The following is a 6000-nucleotide window of genomic DNA, read 5'->3' as shown; positions in this document are numbered from 1 at the left end:
AGTGGCTGAGCAGGGGAGGGTGTTGCGGGCGTATTCCACCCACAGGAGTTGCTGGATCCAGAGCAGGGACGGAAGGTTGGAGACGTCGACTTTGAATTCGTAGTAATAGTCACTACGGCCACAGACGACGAAGGTGCAGGAAGATCAGGTCTGGCCTGTCTGGCCTCTCAGCCTTGCAAGTGTTCATGTGGATGAAGACCTTACTCACTTCCCCCAGTCCTCTGGGTCGGTGGGGGCCCTCACCCACAGTACAGTTTAGTTATTGTCGAAGCGTGCATAAAATGCATTGAGTTAATCTGGTAGATAGGCATCATTGGGCGGATCACACCTGGGTCTTCCTTTGTAATCCGTAATGGACTGTAGCCCCTGACACATGCAGAGGGCAATATGTGTAATATGAGTCCACCTTAATCTGGTAGATCAGTTAATCTGGTAGATAGGCATCATTGGGCGGATCACACCTGGGTCTTCCTTTGTAATCCGTAATGGACTGTAGCCCCTGACACATGCAGAGGGCAATATGTGTAATATGAGTCCACCTTATTCCTATATTGTCCTTTTGCCTTTTTAAAGACTCTGCGGAGGTCATGGCAGGACTTGTTGCACTTGTTCCTGTCCTCAGCCGTAGCCTCAGGGTTGTCTGCAATAGCCCTTTGTTGCAGTAGTCCTGTCCTCCTTTAGGTAAACTCCAACCTCTGTGTTAATCCAGGGCTTTTGATTGGGGAAGCAGCGAACTATTACTGTGGGGAAAACATCGCTGTTGTATTTCCTAATGAAGCTTGTGATGGAAGTGGTTAGCACGTCGATGTTGTTGGGGGAGTCTCGGATTATATTCCAATCAGCGCTAGCAAAGCAGTGCTGTAGCATAATCTAACATTCTGATTACCATTCCTCAACAGAGCGAGTCAAGGGTAATTCCTGTTTGAGGTTATGCAGGAGTACGGAGTCATGATCTGATTTACCAAATGAGTTTATCGCACCCTAGTGGTTGTGGGTAGAGTAACAGTGGTCTATGAGTTTATCGCCCATAGTGGTTGTGGGTAGAGTAACAGTGGTCTATGAGTTTATCGCCCCTAGTGGTTGTGGGTAGAGTAACAGTGGTCTATGAGTTTATCGCCCCCTAGTAACAGTGGTCTATGAGTTTATCGCCCCTAGTAACAGTAGTCTATGAGTTTATCACCCCTAGTAACAGTGGTCTATGAGTTTATCACCCCTAGTAACAGTGGTCTATGAGTTTATCGCCCCATAGTAACAGTGGTCTATGAGTTTATCACCCCTAGTAACAGTGTTCTATGAGTTTATCACCCCTAGTAACAGTGGTCTATGAGTTTATCACCCCTAGTAACAGTGGTCTATGAGTTTATCACCCCTAGTAACAGTGGTCTAGGAGTTTATCACCCCCTAGTAACAGTGATCTATGAGTTTATCACCCCTAGTAACAGTGGTCTATGAGTTTATCACCCCTAGTAACAGTGGTCTATGAGTTTATCACCCCTAGTAACAGTGGTCTATGAGTTTATCGCCACATAGTGGTTGTGGGTAGAGTAACAGTGGTCTATGAGTTTATCGCCCCCTAGTAACAGTGGTCTATGAGTTTATCGCCCCTAGTAAGAGTGGTCTATGAGTTTATCACCCCTAGTAACAGTGGTCTATGAGTTTATCACCCCTAGTAACAGTGGTCTATGAGTTTATCACCCCTAGTGGTTGTGGGTAGAGTAACAGTGGTCTATGAGTTTATCACCCCTAGTAACAGTGGTCTCTGAGTTTATCGCCCCATAGTAACAGTGGTCTATGAGTTTATCGCCCCATAGTAACAGTGGTCTATGAGTTTATCACCCCTAGTAACAGTTGTCTATGAGTTTATCACTCCTAGTAACAGTGGTCCATGAGTTTATCACCCCTAGTAACAGTTGTCTATGAGTTTATCACTCCTAGTAACAGTGGTCCATGAGTTTATCACCCCTAGTAACAGTTGTCTATGAGTTTATCACCCCTAGTAACAGTGGTCTATGAGTTTATCACCCCTAGTAACTGTGGTCTATGAGTTTATCGCCCCATAGTAACAGTGGTCTATGAGTTTATCACCCCTAGTAACAGTGGTCTAAGAGTTTATCGCCCCATAGTGGTTGTGGGTAGAGTAACAGTGGTCTATGAGTTTATCACCCCTAGTAATAGTGGTCTATGAGTTTATCACCCCTAGTAACAGTGGTCTATGAGTTTATCACCCCTAGTAACAGTGGTCTATGAGTTTATCACCCCTAGCCGCGAAGGAGAAGTGTTGGTGGAAGATTGGCATCACGTGGTCTATGAGTTTATCACCCCTAGTAACAGTGGTCTAAGAGTTTATCGCCCCATAGTGGTTGTGGGTAGAGTAACAGTGGTCTATGAGTTTATCGCCCCCTAGTAACAGTGGTCTATGAGTTTATCGCCCCTAGTAACAGTGGTCTATGAGTTTATCACCCCTAGTAACAGTGGTCTATGAGTTTATCACCCCTAGTAACAGTGGTCTATGAGTTTATCACCCCTAGTAACAGTGGTCTATGAGTTTATCACCCCTAGTGGTTGTGGGTAGAGTAACAGTGGTCTATGAGTTTATCACCCCTAGTAACAGTGGTCTCTGAGTTTATCGCCTCATAGTAACAGTGGTCTATGAGTTTATCGCCCCATAGTAACAGTGGTCTATGAGTTTATCACCCCTAGTAACAGTTGTCTATGAGTTTATCACTCCTAGTAACAGTGGTCCATGAGTTTATCACCCCTAGTAACAGTTGTCTATGAGTTTATCACCCCTAGTAACAGTGGTCTATGAGTTTATCACCCCTAGTAACTGTGGTCTATGAGTTTATCGCCCCATAGTAACAGTGGTCTATGAGTTTATCACCTCTAGTAACAGTGGTCTAAGAGTTTATCGCCCCATAGTGGTTGTGGGTAGAGTAACAGTGGTCTATGAGTTTATCACCCCTAGTAATAGTGGTCTATGAGTTTATCACCCCTAGTAACAGTGGTCTATGAGTTTATCACCCCTAGTAACAGTGGTCTATGAGTTTATCACCCCTAGCCGCGAAGGAGAAGTGTTGGTGGAAGATTGGCATCACGTGTCTTAATGACGAGGAATACCAACAACACGTTTTCCTGCTTCTTCAAACCTCATACAGTTTGATAAGTGCCATCTTGTTATTTTTCTTGTGGAATGTATACAACAGTCACAATAACAGCTGAAATTCCCTCAGGAGGTAGACAGGTTGGCACTTGACCATCAGGTACTCCAAGACAGGTGAACCATTTTTTTATTTGACCTTTATTTAACTAGGAACAAGAACATTTACAATGACGGCCTAGGATCAGTGGGTTAACAGCCTTGTTCAGGAGCAGAGCAACAGATTTTTACCTTGTCAGCTCATGGATTCGATCTTAAAACCCTTTGGTTGCTAGTCCAACGCTCTAACCACTAGGCTATCTGCCGCCCCATTTCTGGGACATTGCAACTCATTAGATTATAGTAATCAGACTGAAGGAAACACTTCTAGGTGAGTTGTTTAATATTGTTATATAAAAGTATGACTTTTATTTTATGACAATACAATTATCCTAAATAGCAGGGTTTCCGTTTCAAAAATGTGGCGCCGGACAAGTGCCCCGGGAAGATTTTAATTCATTGGACTTTTGATGAATTTACCGGTCATCTATATGCATTGGGTGCATAACCCATTAGGCCATCAGAACATATTCAAAACTTTATAGCCTATTGTTTTATTGGTTTCTACTTCCATTAAACAATAATTGTCCAGCTCACGGTTCAGCTGTCAGAGGGCATAAGGGCATTGTATGTATAGGCCTGTAGACTTAGATGTCCACTGTGTGATATTCATATTTAAAAAATAAATAGAAAGGAAGAGAAGCTTAGACCCAGAGAAAGAGAGAGAGGAGTGAGAAGAGAGACAGAGAGAGAGAGAGAGAGGGGGAGAGAGAGAGAGAGAGAGAGAGAGAGAGAGAGCGAGAGAGAGAGAGAGAGAGAGAGAGAGAGAGAGAGAGAGAGAGAGAGAGAGAGAGAGAGAGGAGTGAGAAGAGAGACAGACAGAGAGAGAGAGGTGAGAGAGAGAGAGAGAGAGAGAGAGAGAGAGAGAGAGAGAGAGAGAGATCTACAGGATGAGGAGCTAAGGTCTGGCCCCAGAGAGAGAGAGATATGCCTCTGGCTACGACACCAACATGAATTACAGAAGGAGGCAAATTTGTTCATTTTCTACAATAATATATTTTTTATAAAGATATACATGATATTTTTAGATACTGCCTTCACAACATAGTTCAGTCGGCTGATAGCCAGACCACACCAAACCTTCACAAACGTTTATAAACTTTATTAGGGTCATTCCCCTTGTAACTCCAGACTAACACGGAGGACATTCCCCTTGTAACTCCAGACTAACATGGAGGACATTCACCTTGTAACTCCAGACTAACATGGAGGACATTCCCCTTGTAACTCCAGACTAACATGGAGGACATTCCCCTTGTAACTCCAGACTAACATGGAGGACATTCACCTTGTAACTCCAGACTAACATGAAGGACATTCCCCTTGTAACTCCAGACTAAGAGGACATTCCCCTTGTAACTCCAGACTAACACGGAGGACATTCCCCTTGTAGCTATAGACTAACATGGAGGACATTCCCCTTGTAACTCCAGACTAACATGGAGGACATTCACCTTGTAACTCCAGACTAACATGGAGGACATTCACCTTGTAACTCCAGACTAACATGGAGGACATTCCCCTTGTAACTCCAGACTAACATGGAGGACATTCCCCTTGTAACTCCAGACTAACATGGAGGACATTCCCCTTGTAACTCCAGACTAACATGGAGGACATTCACCTTGTAACTCCAGACTAACATGAAGGACATTCCCCTTGTAACTCCAGACTAAGAGGACATTCCCCTTGTAACTCCAGACTAACACGGAGGACATTCCCCTTGTAGCTATAGACTAACATGGAGGACATTCCCCTTGTAACTCCAGACTAACATGGAGGACATTCACCTTGTAACTCCAGACTAACATGGAGGACATTCACCTTGTAACTCCAGACTAACATGGAGGACATTCCCATTGTAACTCCAGACTAACATGGAGGACATTCCCCTTGTAACTCCAGACTAACATGGAGGACATTCCCCTTGTAGTTTCAGACTAACATGGAGGACATTCACCTTGTAACTCCAGACTAACATGAAGGACATTCACCTTGTAGCTCCAGACTAAGAGGACATTCACCTTGTAACTCCAGAATAACATGGAGGACATTCCCCTTGTAACTCTAGACTAACATGGAGGACATTCACCTTGTAACTCCAGACTAACATGGAGGACATTCACCTTGTAACTCCAGACTAACATGGAGGACATTCACCTTGTAACTCCAGACTAAGAGGACATTCACCTTGTAGCTCCAGACTAACATGGAGGACATTCACCTTGTAACTCCAGACTAACATGGAGGACATTCCCCTTGTAGCTCCAGACTAACATGGAGGACATTCACCTTGTAACTCCAGACTAACATGGAGGACATTCCCCTTGTAGCTCCAAACTAACATGGAGGACATTCCCCTTGTAGCTCCAGACTAAGAGGACATTCCCCTTGTAGTTTCAGACTAACACGGAGGACATTCACCTTGTAACTCCAGACTAAGAGGACATTCACCTTGTAACTCCAGACTAACATGGAGGACATTCCCCTTGTAACTCTAGACTAACATGGAGGACATTCACCTTCTAACTCCAGACTAACAAGAAGGACATTCACCTTGTAGCTCCAGACTAACATGGAGGACATTCCCCTTGTAACTCCAGACTAACATGGAGGACATTCCCCTTGTAACTCCAGACTAACATGGAGGACATTCCCCTTGTAGCTCTAGACTAACATTTGCCCCATTAAGTTTTTGTTAGGGGCACCAGCCTATGATTTGGTCCAAGTTATTTGTTTTTGAG

The sequence above is a fragment of the Oncorhynchus clarkii genome, chromosome 22 (genome assembly GCF_045791955.1).
Source record: "Oncorhynchus clarkii lewisi isolate Uvic-CL-2024 chromosome 22, UVic_Ocla_1.0, whole genome shotgun sequence".
Classification (NCBI taxonomy): domain Eukaryota; kingdom Metazoa; phylum Chordata; class Actinopteri; order Salmoniformes; family Salmonidae; genus Oncorhynchus; species Oncorhynchus clarkii.
Note: the sequence above shows the minus strand (reverse complement) of the source record.